This window comes from Canis aureus, chromosome 5 (assembly GCF_053574225.1).
Source record: "Canis aureus isolate CA01 chromosome 5, VMU_Caureus_v.1.0, whole genome shotgun sequence".
Lineage (NCBI taxonomy): Eukaryota > Metazoa > Chordata > Mammalia > Carnivora > Canidae > Canis > Canis aureus.
The window spans coordinates 13,816,640-13,839,728 of NC_135615.1; the positions used below are offsets into that span (position 1 = coordinate 13,816,640).

Sequence of the window (23,089 nt, forward strand, 5' to 3'; positions counted from 1 at the left end):
CTTCTCCAGGCTTTATTCTCCTTGGAGTCTTGTCCTCCTTGATTAGACAACTATGGTTTGTGATTCCTCAAGACCAAGTCTGGACCCCTTCTCTTCCATCTTCTCCCACCTGTACTTCACATGTACAACTTTGATGAGCACTTGCCATAGTTCTTCTGGTCACACATCTTTCCATTGCCCTCATCAGAACTGTACTTTTAATTGGTGAATTCATTTTTTATAGCCTTGTGTCTGCTTTTATTTATCATGAGATGCTAGTGCCTTGTACCAAGTAAGCATATAATATAGACTTGAGAATTAAAGAAGAAAGAAAGAAAGAAAGAAAGAAAGAAAGAAAGAAAGAAAGAAAGAAAGAAAGAAAGAAAATAAACTAACTAACTCAGATAGTATGACCTAAAACCTCTTTTCCCCTCACTTTCCATTCTTCTCCCAAATGACTTTAAAGATTAAAAAAAAAAATCTCTAACTTAATTTTGCACATGCAAAATATTTGCTGTTTATCTGAAATTCAGATGTAACTGGGCATCCTATATTTTGTTGTATGTAATTCTGACTCAGAAAGGTTAAAGAATTTCTGCAAGTTACACCAGAAACTGGATCTGGGACACTACTCTCTCAAAGATTGGGGCTCCTGTCTCCCTATAGATTTGATACCAGCTCACTTACATGGTTGAACATATTCATGTGAATGCTAGTTTTCCTTTACTGGCAGTGAAAAGGAGGTCTCAGGGAACTGGATCACATATGTTGGTTTTACAATTCATTTCTGCCCCTTAGATCTAGCTAAAGTCAGAGGTATGCATCTCTATCAGGGCGTCTGCATTTTTCTCTTTTCCCTTCTGTCTTCTACAGTGACTCAGCATTTTTCCATCACTTCTTTTTTTTTTTTTTTTTATTTATTTATGATAGTCACAGAGAGAGACAGAGAGAGAGAGGCAGAGACATAGGCAGAGGGAGAAGCAGGCTCCATGCACCGGGAGCCCGACGTGGGATTCGATCCCGGGTCTCCAGGATCGTGCCCTGGGCCAAAGGCAGGTGCTAAACCGCTGCGCCACCCAGGGATCCCGCATCACTTCTTTTTTAAAAAAATTTTTTCTTTTCTATGTATCTAAGAAAAATGGCCCTTTAACAATAAAATATTTCAATTCGCTGAAATTTAATAGGACTCCTAGAGATTCCATATGCCTGAGATTTGGAGTTCTGTGCTGAAATGCCAAAAAGATTAGTGAAATCCTATACAGCTAATAGCTTTTTCTGGGGGCATCACAATGCCAGATTTCAGGTTGTACTACAAAGCTGTGGTCATCAAGACAGTGTGGTACTGGCACAAAAACAGACACATAGATCAGTGGAACAGAATAGAGAATCCAGAAGTGGACCCTGAACTTTATGGTCAACTAATATTCGATAAAGGAGGAAAGACTATCCATTGGAAGAAAGACAGTCTCTTCAATAAATGGTGCTGGGAAAATTGGACATCCACATGCAGAAGAATGAAACTAGACCACTCTCTTGCACCAGACACAAAGATAAACTCAAAATGGATGAAAGATCTAAATGTGAGACAAGATTCCATCAAAATCCTAGAGAAGAACACAGGCAACACCCTTTTTGAACTCGGCCATAGTAACTTCTTGCAAGATCCATCCACGAAGGCAAAAGAAACAAAAGCAAAAATGAACTATTGGGATTTCATCAAGATAAGAAGCTTTTGCACAGCAAAGGATACAGTCAACAAAACTCAAAGACAACCTACAGAATGGGAGAAGATATTTGCAAATGACGTATCAGATAAAGGGCTAGTTTCCAAGATCTATAAAGAACTTATTAAACTCAACACCAAAGAAACAAACAATCCAATCATGAAATGGGCAAAAGACATGAACAGAAATCTCACAGAAGAAGACATAGACATGGCCAACATGCACATGAGAAAATGCTCTGCATCACTTGCCATCAGGGAAATACAAATCAAAACCACAATGAGATACCACCTCACACCAGTGAGAATGGGGAAAATTAGCAAGGCAGGAAACAACAAATGTTGGAGGGGATGTGGAGAAAAGGGAACCCTCTTACACTGTTGGTGGGAATGTGAACTGGTGCAGCCACTCTGGAAAACTGTGTGGAGGTTCCTCAAACAGTTAAAAATATACCTGCCCTACCACCCAGCTTTTTCTAAAATTCCACCAAAGGAATTGGTGTTTCCATGTAAGAGTCCCCTCATATATACCATAGTTGGTGGTGTCATGAGTGGTACCTTTTTAATTGACTGACAGAATAAATAGAGTATCAAGCCAAAATAACTCACCAGCAGATGACTAAGTGCATGTTAAACTTAGCCAAGAGTAAAGGCACTTGTCATTTCAAAACTTTCCTTTTGCTTCCTTTTTTGAGTGGTGATGATGGAGGTATGGTAGGGTAGTGTGGATCGCCAAAGCAAGCAAGAAGGAATGGAAAACATAGCATACATGAGAAATGTTGTGTGTGGGGGGGAATCAAACAATATTTCCTTTCTTTTACAGATTTATGGAATTCTTGAGTGATGGAACTGAGAGACCTCTTAGAAACTCATCTTTCTTGTTTTACAGATTATAGAGATGAGTTTAGGTGGGGTTTCCATGTAGGCTTTTGGTGTCATCTTAGAAGACTTTGTTAGGCATTTTTTAAGCATTGTTCATCCAGTCTTTACAACAGCTTTATGGGTTAGGCATTCCTATTAGTATTTTACAGATGAGAAAACAGAGGGCCAAATCCAATTTTTTTTTCTGTAAGAAGGAGGAACAATATAAAAAGTCTTATAGGTGATCTTCTATGCCTTAAAGCCATTCTTTTTTTCTTTTGTATATTTTTTTTTGTTGGAGTTCGACTTGCCAGCATATAGGATAACACCCAGTGCTCATCCCGTCAAGTGCCCCCTTCAGTGCCCGTTACCCAGTCACCCCAACCCCCGCCCACCTCCCTTTCCACTACCCCTTGTTCGTTTCCCAGAGTTAGGTGTCTCTCATGTTCTGTCTCCCTCTCTGATATTTCTCACTCATTTTCTCTCCTTTCCCCTTGATTCCCTTTCACTATTTTTTATATTCCCCAAATGAATGAGACCATATAATGTTTGTCCTTCTCTAACTGATTTACTTCACTCAGCATAATACTTTCCAGTTCCATCCATGTTGAAGCAAATGGTATTTGTCGTTTCGAATGGCTGAGTAATATTCTGTTGTATACATAGACCCCATCTTCTTTATCCATTTATCCTTTGATGGACACTGAGGCTCCTTCCAGAGCTTGGCTATTGTGGACATTGCTGCTATAAACATTGGGGTGCAGGTGTCCTGCCATTTCACTGCATCTGTATCTTTGGGGTAAATCCCCAGCAGTGCAGTTCCTGGGTCGTAGGGCAGTTCTATTTTTAACTCTTTGAGGAACCTCCACCCAGTTTTCCAGAGTGGCTGCAGCAGTTCACATTCCCACCAACAGTGCAAGAGGGTTCCCCTTTCTCCACATCCTCTCCAACATTTGTTGTTTCCTGTCTTTTTAATTTTCTCCATTCTCGCTAGTGTGAGGTGGTATCGCATTGTGCTTTTTTTTTAATAATAAATTTACTCACTGTGGTTTTGATTTGTATTTCTGTGATGGCAAGTGATGCAGAGCATTTTCTCATGTGCTTGTTGGCCATGTGTATGTCTTCTTTGGTGAAATTTCTGTTTATTTATTTTGCCCATCTCATGATTGGATTGTTTGTTTCTTTGCTGTTGAGTTTAATATGTTCTTTATAGAGCTTCAATACTAGCCCTCTTTAAAGCCATTCTTGATTGCTTTCCTACCTAATCTCCTCTTGTCATACGAATGGGAACTTATGCCACATTAGCTATGTAATCTTAGAAGAAAACTTTTGATGAAAATAAAACAAAATGGCTTAAATGTTGGCTGACTTTACCTTTCAGTTCCACTGAAATGAAAATGGCAGTGGTGACCCTAGTTTTATAACTCTTAAGTAATGTTTAATTAAGAGTTGATTCCATGCACAGCTGGTTGCATCATACACATGTGTTCCATGCCCTCTTTTGGTGCTGTTTCCAAGGGACAGCAAGTGGAGATTTCCTTATTCAGCAGTATTACTGCAGCGGGGTAAAAGGCATCTTGGTTGTTGGTTTTACTTTCTTAGCTGGATTACATGTACAGCACCCCACTGAGAGGGCACTTTGCTCTCAGTTGCTAAAAAGAAACACAGGTAAGTATATGAAACTTCCTTGACATTTATAAGCAACTTGGGCAATTTCAAGAAATGTACTAGATAGTAAATACACCTCCATAAAAGGTGACTGACTGATGGCTTAGCCAAAATATGATACATGGTGGTTTATGGAAATTTTCTCTAACAGGAGTAGATAATGAATTTATTGCAAAAGTGCCTCAAGAATCCTCTTTAATGCTACTGAGGCATTGCTACTTTTTTTTTTTTTTTTTCAAATCACACACTGGAAGAAAAGTACTTCAGGCCATAAAATAAGGACATTGTGTAAGTGCGTGTGTGCACGCATGCCTGTGCGTGTGCATGCTGCAGGGAGGAGGGCTTAGTTTAGCGTGCTATTGACTTCACACAGATTGATAGACTGCATTTTATTACTTTGTGGAGATTACAAAATCATTACCAGTACAGAATTTGTTAATGAAAAGAAAAAGAGACTGATTTAAAGAAATTTATTTGATTTCAATAAGCAACTCGTGAGTAATTCCCTCTACAATATTTTAAACAAATATGCCATTAAAGACCTACATCTATTTTTTCAGCACAACTTCTTTCATTCCTCTTTCCAAATTAAGTTATAGAATAGCCAACATAGTACTGGAAGTCCTAGCCTCAGCAATCAGACAACAAAAAGACATTAAAGGCATTCACATTGGCAAAGAAGAAGTCAAACTCTCCCTCTTCGCCGATGACATGATACTCTACATAGAAAACCCAAAAGCCTCAACCCCAAGATTGCTAGAACTCATACAGCAATTCAGTAGCGTGGCAGGATACAAAATCAATGCCCAGAAATCAGTGGCATTTCTATACACTAACAATGAGACTGAAGAAAGAGAAATTAAGGAGTCAATCCCACTTACAATTGCACCCAAAAGCCTAAGATACCTAGGAATAAACCTAACCAAAGAGGTAAAGGATCTATATGCTAAAAACTATAGAACACTTCTGAAAGAAACTGAGGAAGACACAAAGAGATGGAAAAATATTCCATGCTCATGGATTGGCAGAATTAATATTGTGAAAATGTCAATGTTACCCAGGGCAATTTACACGTTTAATGCAATCCCTATCAAAATACCATGGACTTTCTTCAGAGAGTTAGAACGAATTATTTTCAGATTTGTGTGGAATCAGAAAAGACCCCGAATAGCCAGGGGAATTTTAAAAATGAAAACCATAGCTGGGGGCATCACAATGCCAGAGTTCAGGTTGTACTACAAAGCTGTGGTCATCAAGACAGTGTGGTACTGGCACAAAAACAGACACATAGATCAATGGAACAGAATAGAGAACCCAGAAGTGGACCCTCAACTTTATGGTCAACTAATATTCGATAAAGGAGGAAAGACTATCCATTGGAAGAAAGACAGTCTCTTCAATAAATGGTGCTGGGAAAATTGGACATCCACATGCAGAAGAATGAAACTAGACCACTCTCTTGCACCATACACAAAGATAAACTCAAAATGGATGAAAGACCTAAATGTGAGACAAGATTCCATCAAAATCCTAGAAGAGAACACAGGCAACACCCTTTTTGAACTCGGCCACAATAACTTCTTGCAAGATCCATCCACGAAGGCAAAAGAAACAAAAGCAAAAATGAACTATTGGGATTTCATCAAGATAAGAAGCTTTTGCACAGCAAAGGATACAGTCAACAAACTCAAAGACAACCTACAGAATGGGAGAAGATATTTGCAAATGACGTATCAGATAAAGGGCTAGTTTCCAAGATCTATAAAGAACTTTTTTTTTTTTAATAAAGAACTTCTTAAACTCAACAGCAAAGAAACAAACAATCCAATCATGAAATGGGCAAAAGACATGAAGAGAAATCTCACAGACGAAGACATAGACATGGCCAACATGCACATGAGAAAATGCTCTACATCACTTGCCATCAGGGAAATACAAATCAAAACCACAATGAGATACCACCTCACACCAGTGAGAATGGGGAAAATTAACAAGGCAGGAAACCACAAATGTTGGAGAGGATGCGGAGAAAAGGGAACCCTCTTGCACTGTTGGTGGGAATGTGAACTGGTGCAGCCACTCTGGAAAACTGTGTGGAGGTTCCTCAAAGAGTTAAAAATAGACCTGCCCTACGACCCAGCAATTGCACTGTTGGGGATTTACCCCAAAGATTCAGATGCAATGAAACGCTGGGACACCTGCACCCCGATGTTTCTAGCAGCAATGTCCACAATAGCCAAACTGTGGAAGGAGCCTCGGTGTCCATCGAAAGATGAATGGATAAAAAATACAAATATAGTCCTTTCTGTTTCTGCAGGACCCTTTGGCCAAGTTTGCTCTCATGTGGTATATTTTGCAAATAGGAATTTTGTTTCTAAAACTTGTTAGGAATTCTATGTGAATAGACGTGGGCACTAGTTGACATGGCATTAAGTTCAATGAATACCATGCCTTGCCTTCATCTTTTGAGTTTCTTACATTTTAGCACAGAGAACAGAGAAATAAGATGCTAGAGGGTTGTGTGTGTGTGTGTGTGCGTGTGCGCACATATGTGTATCTTGGCAGAGGTGAGGTATAATTCAGTGTCTCCCAAAAAACACTCAAAGCTCAAAACAATAGCCCTTTGATAAAGACAACTTAACTTGAAGAGACAATGAAGAACAAATAATACCTTAGAATATTGTGGATGTCATTCAAGTAAGGAGATAGTGCTGTAGGCCCACTCATGATTAGTTGAAGATGTTTCAAGTTCTTTTTAAGCTCCCAAAATGAATGGGTTAGAGTTAAGGGTTGGGGGGAGGTATGGGAGTATAGTCACTGACAATAAGAAAACAAAATGATCTTACTTGTCAGGTTGAAAATACTTTTGGCCATATAGACATATGATTTAGCATAATGGTATTTTAGACCTTTGAAGAGTAGTGTTTTCTACATGTGTTTTCTTCTTTCCAAACTGTTGAGAACAAAATGACTTAATGCTTTATATTTTTTAATTGACATATTATTCACATGCTATGAAATGTACCCTTTAAATGTACCCATTCAGTGAATCTCAGTATGTTCATATGGTTGTACAATGATCCATATGACCTAATTTATTTTCCTTATCCCCAAGGAAACCCTACATGTTGCCAGTCATTCTCATTACCCCTCCCCCTAGTCCTTGGCAACCGATAATATCCTTTTTATCTCTATAGATTTGCGTATTCTGAAAATTTCATGTAAATGGATTATAAAAGATATGCCATTTGGTGTCTGGCCTCTTTCACTCAATTTAATGTTTTCCAGGTTTATTTTAGTTGTAACAAATATGTCACTATGCCACTCTTTCTTACCAGGGAATAATATTCTGTTGTATGGATAGACCACACTTTGTGTATCTGTGCATCAGTTGATGGACATTTGGATCGTTTTCACTTTGTGGCTATTATGGATAATGCTGCTGTGGAAACTTATGTACAAGTTGGTGAACTTTTTTTTTAATAATAAATTTTATTTTTTAGAGCAGTCTAAGGTTTCCAGAAAAGTTGAGCTAAAAGTATAGAGAATTCCTAACATACTCCGTCTGCCCCACCACTCAACACCACTCAGTTTTCGTTATTACTACCATTTTACATTGGTATGGTACATTAGTTACAATTGGTGAACCAACATTGATAAATAATTTTTTAAAGATTTTTATTCATTTTGGGAGAGGGAGAGAGAGAGAGAGAGAGAGGGAGAAAGTGAGGGTAGAGGCAAAGGGGAAGGTAGAGGGATGAGAAGACTGCAACAATATGGAGCTCAGCACAGGACTTGATCCCACAACTCTGAGATCATGACCTGAGCCCAATCCAAGAGTCTTGACACTTAACATACTATACCATCCAGGCTTGTGAATACATTATAATAAGAGTTCCTAACTTATGTTAGGGTTTATTCTTTTTGTTGTAGATTCTACAGGTCTTGTTAAATGCATGTCATGTATTCACTTTTACAATATCCTACAAAATAATGGTTTATTGCCCTAAAAAATCTGATCTCCATCTTCCTCCTTCCCTCTTTCCCCTGTTCTTTCTCTTTCTCTCCTTGCTTTCCCCTAACTTCCTGGCTGGTCTCTATTTCTTCTTCTTTTTCTTTTTTCCTTCTCTAGAATATTACATAGGTGGAACCATACAGGCTATAGCATTTTTAGACTGGCTTCTTTCACTTAGCAATATGCATTTAAGTTTCTTTTTTATTTTTTTAATCTTTTTTAATAATAAATTTATTTTTTATTGGTGTTCACTTTGCCAACATACAGAATAACACCCAGTGCTCATCCCGCCAAGTGCCCCCCTCAGTGCCCATCACCCATTCACCCTCACCCCCCACCCTCCTCCCCTTCCACCACCCCTAGTTCGTTTCCCAGAGTTAGGAGTCTTTATGTTCTGTCTCCCGTTCTGATATTTCCTACCCATTTCGTCTCCCTTCCCTTCTATTTCCTTTCACTATTATTTATATTCCCCAAATGAATGAGAACATACACTGTTTGTCCTTCTCCAATTGACTTATTTCACTCAGCATAATACCCTCCAGTTCCATCCACGTTGAAGCAAATGGTGGGTATTTGTCATTTCTACTGGCTGAGGAATATTCCATTGGATACATAAACCACATCTTCTTTATCCATTCATCTTTCGAGGGACACTGAGGCTCCTTCCACAGTTTGGCTATTGTGGCCATTGCTGCTAGAAACATCGGGGTGCAGGTGTCCCGGTGTTTCATTGCATCTGAATCTTTGGGGTAAATCCCCAACAGTGAAATTGCTGGGTCGTAGGGCAGGTCTATTTTTAACTCTTTGAGGAACCTCCACACAGTTTTCCAGAGTGGCTGCACCAGTTCACATTCCCACCAACAGTGTAAGAGGGTTCCCCTTTCTCCACATCCTCTCCAACATTTGTGGTTTCCTGTCTTGTTAATTTTCCCCATTCTCACTGGTGTGAGGTGGTATCTCATTGTGGTGGTTTGATTTGCATTTATGTTTCTTCCATGTCTTTACATGGTTTGATAGCTCATTTCAAATTACATGGTTTGATAGCTCATTTCTCATTATCACTGAATAATATTTGTTTGTATAGCTATGCAACAGTTTATTCACTTATTGAAGAACATCCTGGTTAGTTCCAATTTTTGGCAATTAGGAATAAGCTGCTATAACCGTTCATGTGCAGGTTTTTATGTAGACTTAGGTTTTCAACTTATCTGGGTAAATATCTAAAAGTGTGATTGCTGGATCATTTGGTAAGACTAGGTTTAGCATTGTAAGAAACTGCCAAATACTTTTCTGAAGTACTTGTGTCATTTTGCATTCTTGTCAGCAAAGAATGACAGTTCCTATTGCTCTATATCCTCACAAGCATTGTTCTCCATATTTTGATTTTAGCTGTTCTAATAGGTGTGGGATAGAATCTCACTAATATTTTAGTTTGCAATTCCCTAATACTATATGATGTTGAACTTCTTTCTTTTTTTTTTTTAAGATTTTATTTATTTATTCATAGACACAGAGAGAGAGAGAGGCAGAGACACAGGGAGAGGGAGAAGCAGGCTCCACGCAGGGAGCCCAATGTGGGACTTGATCCGGGGTCTCCAGAATCACACCCCAGGCTGCAGGCAGCGCCAAACCACTGCGCCACCAGGGCTGCCCCTTGAACTTTTTTCTATATGATTATTTACCACTTGTAAATCTTGTTTGGTGAGATGTCTGTTTAAATCTTTTCCTCAGTTTTTAATTAGATTGTTTATTTTCTAAAAAAAAAAAAAAAAAGATTGTTTATTTTCTTACTGAGTTTTAATTGCACATATTATTTTAGTTTCCTTGAGTACATACCTAAGAATGGAGTCCTGGCTCATATAGTAACTCTATGTTTAACTTTTTGTGGACGTGCTAAACTGTTTTTCAAAGCAGCTTTACCACTGTAATGTTACCATTGACAATGTATAAGGATTCCAATTTCTCCACATCATAGGCAACAGTCGTTATTATTAGTCTTTTTTGTTATAGCCATCCAAGTGAGTACGAAGTGGCATCTCATTGTGGTTCTGATTTGCATGTAGTCAATGATGTTTTTTCCTTTAAAAAAAAAAACCAAACATTCCACCAACCTGTGCCTTTTAGTTAGAATGTTTATTTCATTTACATTTAATGAAATTAATAAGGTGATTTATATTTATCCATTTGCTATTTGTTCTACATATATCTCATGTCTTTCTTACTGTTCTACATTTTCTCTTTTAATGTTTTACTGTGTTAGATTTTTCTAGTGTACCATTTTAATTTCTTTGTCATTTATTTTATGTATTTATTATTTTCTTAATGGTTGCTTTAGAAATTACAATTAACATATTAATTTACAACAATCTAGCCAGATTAACACAAACTGAATTTCAATCATACAAATCTTTGCTCCTATGTAGTTCCACCCACTTGCTGCTATTATTGTCATACAAATTATATATTTTTACATTGTATATATTTATAATTTTATGCAGTTTTGTTTTCATTATATAGAGGAAAATATTACAAATAATACTTTTATAGCATCCTTTATATAGTAATACTGGTGCTCTTCATTTCTTCATGTGGACTTAAGTTACCATGTTGTGTTCTTTTCAGTTCACTGAGAAAGATTCCTTTTGTATTTACTGAGGGGCACGTCTAGTAATGACCAGTTCTCTCCATTTTTGTTTACCTTGCAATGTCTTAATTACTCCTTTATTTTTGAAGGACAATTTGCTGGATATAGAATTCTTGGATCTATAGAACTGTTGGTTCAGTTCTTGGTTGACAGTCTTTCTTTCGGCACTTTGCATAAGTCAATTCACTGCCTTATGGCCTCCATGTATTTTTATTTTATTTTTTATTTTTTATTTTTTTTGGCCCCCATGTATTTTTAAAAGAGTTTATTTATTTATTCATGAAAGACACATGGAGAGAGAGGCAGAGACATAGGCAGAGGGAGAAGCAGGCTCCTTGCAAGGAGCCTGATGTGGGACTTGATCCTGGATCCTGAGATCATGCTCTGAGCCAAAGGCAGACACTCAACCACTGAGCCACTCAGGTGCCCCAGTGTCCTTGATTTTTGATGAGGAATCAGTTATGAGTCTTATTGAGGATCTCTTGTATGTGGTGAGTTATCTCTTGCATTTGCAAGATTCTCTTCTTGTCTTTGGCCTAGATAGTTTTATTATGATGTATTGAAAAGTTGTTTGCACTTGGTGAGCTCTGAGGTAGGTCAAATGAAAGTGGCTTTCCAGGGAATGGACAGACACATCAAATAATGACAGTTTTCTGGGAATTGGGCTTTTGAGTATCTCCAACTCTGTTCTGCTACTTCCAGGGGGTTATTAAGATACTAGTTTCACTGGGATTGTAAGGCTGTTGGTGTTCAAAACTATAGCAGAGTTGGAAGAGTAGGATAGAAATAGACCAAGTTAAAATACTATAGTTTCTCTCTTCCTACTGAGATTCAGCCATTTTTCTTGAATTTATGTTCCCTATATTGTTGCAAGCTTTTTTTTTAGACCTCATTTATTTATTTGACAGAGAGACAGCGAGAGAGAATGAGAGAGTGTGCACAAGCAGGGGGAGCTGCAGAGGGAAAGAGAGAAGCAAGCTCCCCAGTGAGCAGGGAGCCATCCCAGGACCCTGGGACCCTGAGATAATGATCTGGGCCAAAGGTGGATGCTTAACCAACTGAGCCACCCAAATGCCCCTGTTGCAAAGTTTTGTGTAATTTCCAGGGTTCTGAAAAAGGTGATTTTTTTACCATTTTTTTTCTAATGATATTACTGCTTTTATCGAAGAGAGAGTTTTTGAAAATCTTTACTTGTTCATTCCTACTGACATCACCTCCTGATGCTTTAAAGAGGCCTTGTATATCCTACTGAAGCTTTTTCAGGTGGGATATTGTCTGATTAAAAGAAGGGGTATTATTCAGGATTATGTAATAGATCTGTTTCCCAAGAAGCAGAGCCTGAGATGAGAATCCCTATGCCAGTAATTTATTAAGGAAAGGCTCCCAGGAGAAACCACTGAAGATTGAGTGAAGCAGACCAGATAAGAGAAGGAAGCCCAAGAAAGAGTGTGATTTTAGATTAAGTTTCAGCCTCAGCCCTATTCTGCAGAGGGCCTCTAAAATGTAAGTTATGTCTCATTGTTTGTATCTCCTTGGGACAAGTCAGGTCATATTATGGGCTGAGTTGTGTCACCTGAAGTGACACAACTTATATGTTGAAGTCATAACCTTTACCTCAGAAACTGACTGTTTGGAGATAGTGTCTTTAAAGAGGTAATTAAGTTAAAATGAGGTCATATGGGCAGGTCCTAATCCAATATGACTGCTGTCCTTATAAAATGAGATTAAGACATGGAAACACACATAGGGATAATTATGTGAAGATGCAGGGAGGAGACAACCCAAGGACATCAGGTTAGAAGAACCAATCCCCTGGACATCTTAATTTTAGACTCAGGCTCCAGAATTGTGAGAAAATAAATTTCTGCTATCAAAACCATTCAGTCTGTGATAATTTGTTATGGCAGTCCTAGCAAACTAAGATAGTAGTTTTCATACTTCTACACCTGTCAGTCATTTGTCAAGTATTGCTTATGGGAGCATCAGTTTCCAGGTACTACCAGTTCCTTTTAACTGTTTGCAAAGTAGCTTTATAGTCAGAAAGCTGTCCTTCCAAAGAAAGTTGCAAGAGTTGCTTTTAGAAATAAAAGTACACAGAAGCTAGGAGAAGGAATCATGGCACTGGTGAATGGAATCTGAGTAGAGCATGGACAGTGTCTACCACAGGGTTTTGGTTCTAAACAAGAAAAATCAATCCTTACTGTTTTAAGCAAAAAGTAAGCATAGTATATTAATTAGGTCATAATTTCTAGGAAGCTAGAGAAAGAGGTGCCAGGATCATATAGCAATGACCAGTGTCTCAAATAACCAATGAGAAATTGTCAAGTGGAGATATCACGATAAACACTTCAATACTGGATATTAGGCACCAGCATAGAATTTCTGTGCACTGTTGTCCCTAGAAACTGGGAGTAACAAGCCATAATGAATTTGGGTCAAGGCATCTTTCTTTGTGCTACCAACTTCAAATTCAGTGTTTGGCTTTGAAGGGCATGTTCTTAGCTCATCTTTAAGGAAGGCTGCTAAAGTTAGACTTTTATACAAAAAAAAGTGACTATGATTTTAGACCAGGATTGACAAAATGAGGAGTTTCCCAAACCAGAAAGTATATTCAGAGCTTCTGGGCATCCACAAGGTATGATAAATATCCATCCACCAGAGAAGGTTTTTTCAAGAAGAGTTCTTCACCCAAATTTAAATGAAAGATTCAAGAGACAGTGTAGGTGTTTGTTGACTTATGATGATGAGTTAAAACTGTTGACTAAGAATGAGTTGTAGGGATCCCTGGGTGGCGCAGCGGTTTGGCGCCTGCCTTTGGCCCAGGGCGCGATCCTGGAGACCCGGGATCGAATCCCACATCGGGCTCCCGGTGCATGGAGCCTGCTTCTCCCTCTGCCTGTGTCTCTGCCTCTCTCTCTCTCTCTGTAACTATCATAAATAAATAAAAATTAAAAAAAAAAAAAAGAATGAGTTGTAAATGAAGGAGGTCATCTGTTGTGCTCTTTGAGTGACCATGCTCCTTTTCATACATAATTTTTGGGCACACTATTTTATTTTTGTGAGAATTCTTTCAGATTTGCCTTGTCCTCTCACTTGCTCTGGATAAAAAATTCTAGACCTTCAGGCAATTCTTTGCATATCTATTCTGTATTTCTTATGGGAAAGCGGGTATCTTTTTCTTACATTTCTCTCCAACATCGGGCTGTTTCCTGGTGCCGTCTTGCTACAAATGTTCCCACACAGTGACTGTATCACTTTAGAATAAGAAAATATAGGGAATATAATTATTTTTCTCCAAATATCGGGAGGTTTTATTGAGTTTGTGGTTCCCCTCAGCTTCAGGGTAGCATGCTATTCTCAAATCCATCTATTCTCAATTAAGAACTCCTCCTAGATCAGCCCCTCTCCTTCCCTATCACCATTAAGAACTATGTTTCATACCACATAGCAAGGGCACTGTAAAAGGAATAGGAGAAAGGAGTTCCTGATCTAATATTAAATTCCAATTCAAGGGAATTCTCTCCTTAAAATCTCCTGAGATATTGACATTTTCTATATATAGGTAAAAGTTTTAGATGGATCTATTGCTTTTGACATTGTGGCATTAATGGAATCTCCCATGTCGATGAATATCACATTTATATAAAACATACCTATCAAGGGAAAAGGTGAAAGTAAAATAAAATTCTATTTTCTAGTGGTCCTATTTAACCAACAAATGTGAAGGATATTTGTTGGCTACAATGGTGCCCACACCTGGAAAAGATGTGGAAAAATATACCGACTAAAGGGCATTTGATTCTGTGTCTTCATCATGTATTCTGGGCCATGTATTCCAGTCACAGTTTATGTTTGTAACATATCCTGGTAAGCTAGAGTTACTTAACTCTATAGATGTCAAATGGATCAAGTCAGTAATAAGCATGAGACCACTGAATAAAAGGAATCAGACATCAAAGGCATGGACCCTGTACCAGTAGAGTATTGAAATGGAGAAGGATGGCCAAGTACATAGTAGTTGGCAAATATGGTGCTGATGGCTTACACAGATACAGGTTGATTCCTAGGTAGGTGGGCAATAAGAAACACAGAAGTGAGACACCCAGAGATAGAGAAAATAAAGCAATTTATTTTATCTCTCTGTTGAGATATAATATTTGATATCAAAACCCTAGTTACATGGAATATTACATGTGAGTGTGTTGTAGGACACACAGAGTTCTAAAAAAAAAGCAGCTTTATGAATGGTTGTTACAGAAAGTAGTTCTCCACATTAGTCAGGATAGGTTAGGCTATGCTATGGTAACAAACCCTAAAGTACCTGTGGCTTTACTTAGTAAAATATTACTGCTGTCTTCAGTAGCTCTTTCAAATGGCGGCTCAGTAACCTAAAATGTTTCTAGATAGAGGCTATGTCATGTGGAACAAAGGACTCCCAATATAATCACTAAAGGAGAAAAGAGGCTGGGGGAACATGAAGCATGCTTTAAAATAATCTTTCTTTCTTCAAGTTACATATAACGGACCAGAAGTCAATGAGATGATACCAGCCTAACTAATAGTGGTTAGTAGCCTGCCCATGTGCTCTGGAAGAAGACATGGAGTCACTATCTCTGCCTCCGTTTTTAAGACTGTGAGGGAAAAAATGCTGTATTGGCAGTGGTGCATATGTGAAAGTCCCTGCAAAGGCTTCATTGCCAAAATAAAGAAGAATCTTATTGGTGATTGGAGACAGAAGGTTCAACTTTAAAAATATATCAGCACTTGATGTTCTTAATAGTCTTATGAACTACTTGAGCTAATGAGCATCTCAGACCTCACATAGAGAAGGATACATGAAAAAAAAAAGAATAATTTGGGCCAACACTATTAAAATTCTCATATTAACAACTAATGCATTTTTGCTATAGAATTTCCATCTACTATTGTTACTAACTTTAAATTATCTGAGCTGAAGTTTTAGCCTCTGTAGGGGTTCACCATAGCTTCTAAGTTCCTTTCCACTTGTATCATTCAATGATGCCATGCTCTTTCTCTTTCTTTCTTTCTCTTTCTTTCTTTCTTTCTTTCTTTCTTTCTTTCTTTCTTTCTCTTTCTTTTTCTTTCTTTCTTTCTCTTTCTTTTTTTTCTTTCTTCTTTCTTTCTTTCTCTCTCTCTCTCTCTCTCTCTTTCTTTTGACATTTGATGGTAAATATGATATAAACTCTGTAGTTGACAAGAGAATTTTTATTTGGGAAGAAAATTGTTCAGGGTTGAAACAAAAAACTATTTCCCAATCTTGTGTTTCGTATTCACCAGCATTGGATTTTTAAAGATTCCATTTGCCATCTGTTATTTTCTTTACACCAGTGATCACACATATATATATTTTCCTATTATTGAAATACTAATTTGTTTTTGGAGTGATTTATTCAAAAGATAAAATTCACATTCTGAGGAATCCGTATACTCTGTTGTCTATCGTTTTTATTTTATGTTTTTTACTTTTCTTGCAATACTGTTACTCTTTTGGACTTAGAATTTGTAAAATAAAGGTGTATGGATTTTGCATGAGTATGAATCAAAGGTATTAATCCATGAAATGGAAGGCAGATACTTACTTGAAGTTTAACCTAGTTTGTGGATATGTGAATGTACTCTGTTTCTGTTGTCAGTTCTCTGAACAGACGTGTGGAGTTAATTCCACATTTTATTACTTCTGTGACCTCTTAAAATAAATAACTTGTCTCTCTGTGTATTAGTTTTCTCATCAGTAAAATGAGATTATTGTAGTATGTATTCAGTGGAGTAGTAAAGATCAAAGGAGAAAGTGTGTGGCAAGTTCTTAATATGATTATTCTGGTTAAAAAAATTAAGTATTATGATGCTAATCATTAATATCATTCAATTTGATATCAATTAATTGCAAGATGCTAGCTAGTATTATTTTTTGTTAAGCCCAATATAAACATCTATGTTTTTATGGAGAATATGCCAAATTCTTCCACTGCAGCATAAATCTTAGCCCAATCTTTCAGGAGTAAGGGTGGAGACTCTTCCTCTTCCTGGCTCTACCCAGAGGGAGTAGTAAGGACACTGTTGTTACTCTCTTGCCAGATCTGGTTAAAATGATATCTCAGTTTAATTGTGTGTGTTGTGTAAGGTCTTCCCATATCATATGGTACCAGATACATAACAAGTATGTAATAACTATGTTGAATGAATTGGCACATTTATACCCACTTAGAAAGAAGGAACTTGCTTCTGAAATTATTTTCCCCTGGTATACAATCATATTATCCTAACACTCATTATGTAAATTTAGAAATTCAGCATTCTGGTAACCATAGCTCATCCATCTTGAAAGCAGATCAATCAACTTCCATGTCAAACCCTCCAAGGGAAGCATCATAAAAGAAAAAAAAAAGTGGAAATGGTTGACCTCAAGTGAGCAGAAGAAAACCTACCTTCTGGTAGCTTCAGGTACTCATTGGCTTGTTGATGACCATCGTTGGCTTATAGATGACCATATTTTTGCTGTGTTTCTTCACATCATCTTTTCTTAGTGCCTGTCTGTATCTTAATTTCCCCTTTTTAATAAGGATACCATCATTTTGGATCATTTAATCTTAATGACCTCATTTCAACTTGATTATCTCTGTGAAGACATAAGGTTACAATTTCATTATATCTTTTTTGGGGGGGGGCATTCACTAATAAATCAAATGTTTTATGAGTACTTATTGCATTAGAAGTGGTTTAATCCATTGGAAAGTGTTTGAAAAGTATATAAGATTTTCACACCTGCAGGGTGTTATTATTGTTAGAAGGGGGTAGTCATTTGTTTACAACTGAACCTGAACATTGAATAGATTATATACCACTTTAATTTAAACAAAATGCACTCAGTAAATGAATCTTTAGTCTTTAGGCTACTATTAAATCTTTGCCTCATTTTTTTCTGCTGAGAAAAAGTTTTGTAATTCTGTTTTCAATAAAGAATAATCAGTCCTGAAAACAAGATTCACTTAGAGTTAATAAAATCTAAATGGAATGAGCTCATTTTGCCACTGTTAAGTTAGAGATATATCTACATGTTCTGCCCCAGTCCCCACTGTTATTCATTGTATTATTTTGCTCATCTTCATAAAGAGATGGCCATTCTCTCATAAACTCCAGAAACATGACAAAAATGAATATCTTAATCTAATTTTGTTATGATAGTTTCAAATAGAACCTTGGAAAGCCTCAAAGATAGTTCATGATTCTCATTCTGTAACATAATGAGCACAAGTATTAGATCTGCAAGCATGGTTTTTCCCTAATCAAAGTAGGGGAGTGGAAGAAGTCTCTGAATGCAAATGAAATCCCCCAGCAGTGGTTACAGCTGTGGCTGCATCAGCAGGTGACTTACAATGATAGAACACAGACTTAAAGCCAGAAAACAAACAAACAGACAAACAAACAAACAGGACACTGGAGCCTACTTTTGGTGATCCCAGAGCTGGTTTTATCCCAACAACATGGTGGTCAGTTAAGGTGAGAGATTAATAGATGGTATTAAGGCTTTAGAGCTCAGAAAGCCCCATTAGAAATCCCATTATAGGGATCCCTGGGTGGCGCAGTGGTTTGGCGCCTGCCTTTGGCCCAGGGTACGATCCTGGAGACCCGGGATCGAATCCCACATCGGGCTCCCTGCATGGAGCCCGCTTCTCCCTCTGCCTGTGTCTCTGCCTCTCTCTCTCTCTCTCTCTCTGTGTGACTATCATGAATAAATAAATAAAATCTTTAAAAAAAAAAAAAGAAATCCCATTATATTCCTGTTTTGAATTAACCCACAAGACTGAGACCATAACTCAGATAACTCTTGAATGGTCATCTTGCAGTTAATTTTTCACATCAGTTGAACAGTATTTGGAGTTTGTGGCACAGAAGCAAGCACTTCTGTGTTGGCCCTTAAGTGTTTCTATGTTGGCCCTTCTTTCCAGTCTCTTTGATGCTAGAGTTATTAACAAGATGGCAGCTGTGTAGAATCAGGAAGTGTCTAGCTTATATATTAATATAATCCAAGAATATACTGAAGCCATCTTTCCACCGGGCCACTCTGCACTGAGGGTCACTCTTCTCTTCTCTCCAATAATGAATGCAATTTGGCTCACAGATCAGTAAAAAAGCATCAATCCATTTTTTTTCTCCTACCAGCACTATGTTCAGAACCAGAAATATGATGTTACTATACTAATTGGGTGGTGTTGCTTTTTAAAGTAAACTCTCAAGAACTATATTTTGGAAAGGATGGGAAAAGTAATTGTGGGTAATCCTTGAGTCTCTGGGCATGGCCTTTTTGTGTTTTCTCTCTGTAAGAGCAGAGAGATTTTAACAGATAATAGGGAATTAAATAGAAACATCATTTAATAAGTATGATGTGTGCTGTCACTGTTAATTCAAACATAATGAACAATGACTGAATGATAATGGTTGCATACAGAAGTCTGCCATATGCTCATTCTGGATGATTGTTGCAGGATGCTTCCTTAAATATGGATGCCATGAGCTAGCCAACAGCACTCCAAATAATCAGATTTTCTGTTGCTCTCGGAGTCTCATAGGGATTTTAGCTTTTTCAGTTAGTTGAATCATAAAAATGAAATCAGATCCTAAAGGGTTTTATAGATGGTAGGCAGTGGGAGAAGGAAGGAGGGGGTAGATAAGGAGAGTGGAAGGGAAAGCAACAAAGGGAAGAGAATGAAACCCTAATGCTATTTTTCCCTAGATCAGAAGAAGCATCTTCTGAATTAGAAACAATCTGTTTACCACTCCTTTTTCCCCTCATCTGAAGACAAATTAACTTCGGCTTTTAGAAAGCTAACATGCTAATGGCACATAGTGTGTATATATATATTTGGTATTACATAGTATATTTAAATGGACATTTCTTTCTGTATAACATTCTAATGTCTAATTAAAGTCCAAATTACAATGTATTCTGATATGTAAGTTAAGCTAGAATTACAATGTATTTTGATATGTAAGTTAAGCTAGATTGATCCATTTATAAGATTCTATGAAATTGGTTGATGCAATTAGTCTAAATGAACTGATGGACTGTAGAATGTTTTCTTATTTGTTCTAAAGTATTGGCTGTTTCATCTGAGAGAAGTAGAGGGATAAGCCCTATTTTGAAGTACAAATGACATTAGATTTTGCCAGATTGTATAGGTTGAAGTGTCGGCTTTGTTACTTTTAGTCTTGAATAGGACCATGAAGCTCTCAGAAACGTACTTTTTCTTACTCATCTATATGGTAGGGATGCGTGAGAATTCTATGAGGTTATGTAAGTTAAAGCACTTTGTGAACTGTAAGATATTAGACTCTGCTACTCAAAGAATGTTGTGTAGACTAGCAGCATTGGCATCATCTGGGAGCCCATGAGAAGTGCAGAATCTCAGGCCCAACCCAGATCTACTGAATTAGTATCTGTACCTCAATAAGATCCACAATTAATTTATATGCATATTAGAATTTGAGAACTATTTTGTTGTGCCTATATTAAGTTTGAGTATATTATAAAAATATTATTCCAAAAGAGTAAAACTTTGGAAACCTAACCTATTTGTTGGGTATAATCTTATATTCTTTGGAGAGAAGAGGTTAATGACAAATTTCATGCAAAAGAAAAAACAGTCTGAACTAAAAGTGATTTTAAAAAAAATCTAACAATCCAGAAACAAAATCCACACATCTCTGCAAGACATGTCTTAGGATACATAATTAGTAAGTACCAATAATCCACCTTTTATTTTAACCTTTTAATAGCATGAGCATCACTGATTAATGTGATGTCTATGAAAGTTCACCATAATAGAAAGATTTTTTATATTACTATTATGATGATAAAGAAAGTAAATGCATTGATACATTCACAAAAGATTTTTATCCACAAGTGTTGCAATATATTCTTTCATTATACTCAATAACCAGAAGATTTAAACCTTAATCCTTGCAACTGGTAATTCACGCCTTTTATTGCACTTTCTATTTGTTGCAATAGTTGCAGCAGAAGCACTATTTTATACTGGTAGCATATGATTGGAGTGTCATGGAAAATTTCAATTCCAAACAGAAATAGTACCCGAAATTTCCATTCCTTTTGCAAATGAGACTGTTGATTCCGAGGAAAGGAAAGAGAATGGGAGGAAATGCTCTCTGATTAAAAATTTTTTAAAGTTTATTTATTTATTTATTTATTTATTTATTGAGACACAGAGAGAGAGAGAGAGAGAGAGAGAGGCAGAGACACAGGCAGAGGGAGAAGCAGTCTCTACGCAGGAAGCCCGACGTGGGACTCGATCCCAGGTCTCCAGGATCACACCCCGGACTGCAAGCGGTGCTAAACCTCTAAGCCACCAGGGCTGCCCTCTGATTAGATTTTTTAATCATGGGAAGTTTTGGGAAAATATAACCTGTTTATTTTGTTCATCGGTTTGATATCTACTCCCTGTGGAACGAAATTATGTATTTTAGCAGGTTTTAAAAGGTATAGGGAATGTGTAGCAACAGCACAAAACCTGAGATAAATAAGATTTAAAAGTAACGTGCTTAACAAAAACAGTAGTAGAGCTTGTCATTTTTAATCATTGACTTAGATAAACAGTTTTTTAAAAAATATGAGGCTAGAATTCAAGTGTGATTCACATTCAATTGTATCTATAAAACAAAGTGAATTACAGATTTACTATCATGTTCATTTCCTTATGGGAGAAAAGACACATACATAACCAAAACCTTTTGAATTTGAAATAACTTGTTTAATCAAACCTACAATATGACTAAAAATTTCTGAGTCCTTCTAGAATTTTATACCCAATGTATGAACTTCCTACATATAGAATAAATAGTTCCTTCCCTTTCTCTTTCTTCCTCAAACACTGCTGTGACCAGGGGCCACAGATGCAAGTAATGTAATAGTGACTTAGAGAAAAGGATATTTAATTATCTGAAAAAACACAGGAAGTCCAAAACTGATCAGTGTGGTTGGTGCAGTGGCTCCGTGACATCATCAAGGACCCAGGCTCTTTCTAACTACACTTAGCTGTGCTTAGTAAGTTGATGATGTCTTTTATTAGTCATGAAATAGTCCTCCCAGTTCTGACTATCATATCTTCACAGTAGCAATATTAGCTGAAGAAAGTTAGCAAGTGACAAAAAAAAAAATCTCACCTCAGCATCTCTGCTTTTATCAGGTAGGAAAATCTTTACCTGATACCATTCAATAAACACTTCCTCCTGCCTCATTGTCCCCCTGGTGGTCATTGCTACATTTTTTGCTGCAAGGAAGGCAAGAAGGTAATCTGGCTTTTTTAGTTTCATTAGTGGAAGGCAGGCGGGGGGGGGGGGGGGGGGGGGGGGGGGTTGGAAATGGTTGATGGATGGGTTATTGACAATGTCTAACACCATCCTACCAAGCAATAAAATCGACCTGTTTCAGAGGTTTCCTATGTATTGTTCATGTGTCAAACATTAGTGTACATATGGATCATTTAGAGATCTTGCTGAAAAACAAGTTATAACACAGTAAGTCTAAGGTGGGGCCTAAGAATTTGCAATCCCATCAAGCTCTCAGATGAAGTCAGTGCTGCCGAACCATAGACTACACTTTGAGTAGCAAAGCTTTATATTATATCTGGTCTGTCACACCCTTTTCTTTTCCCTAATCTCATCCTTTAATCATTTCTTCTGTCAGTTTCTGTGTAAAGTTCAGTTTGTTCTTTATCTCTTTTATTTTTTCACTTGTCCTCACACGCACTTTTAATGAGATAACGTGCATATGTAAAGTGTTAAACACAAATATTAGCTCCAACCCCTTTAACTCCCCCTTCTCTACCCTTGCTTACTTAATTGATGAAAATTTGTTTATACCCACCCTCAATTCTTCCTCTTAAAATTCAATTTCTGAAAGCAAACTACAAATACCTAACCTAATAAATGTGAGTTTAGTGGCAGTGATAACCTCATATCAAGGAAAAGAAGCTCTATGTTGTGATTCAAAAACAAATTCTAACAGCATGATTTGTTAGCTACCTCTAATATTGATGGGAAGGCAAGAATATGTTTACCAAATTGTCACAGAATCCTTATTTAGATAGGCATAACCTTGTCTAATGAAACTTGTTACTCCTCAAAGACAGCATTCACAGGAAATGAAGCTCTATTTCTCAGG

At 37.2% G+C, this 23,089-nt stretch overlaps 1 long non-coding RNA gene across 7 annotated transcripts in view; it reads right to left on the bottom strand.

The window, feature by feature from the left end:
* Nucleotides 1–23,089, bottom strand: part of LOC144313706 (uncharacterized) — a 151,998-nt gene that overhangs the window by 40,403 nt on the left and 88,506 nt on the right. For 5 of the 7 annotated variants that reach the window (XR_013379327.1, XR_013379325.1, XR_013379326.1 and 2 more), the window contains exon 5: nucleotides 17,337–17,527. This is a non-coding gene — a long non-coding RNA (uncharacterized LOC144313706). Of the gene's footprint in view, nucleotides 1–4,024; nucleotides 4,216–10,037; nucleotides 10,326–17,336; nucleotides 17,528–23,089 lie in introns of those variants that run through there. The other 2 variants (XR_013379329.1, XR_013379328.1) reach the window with 2 other exon arrangements.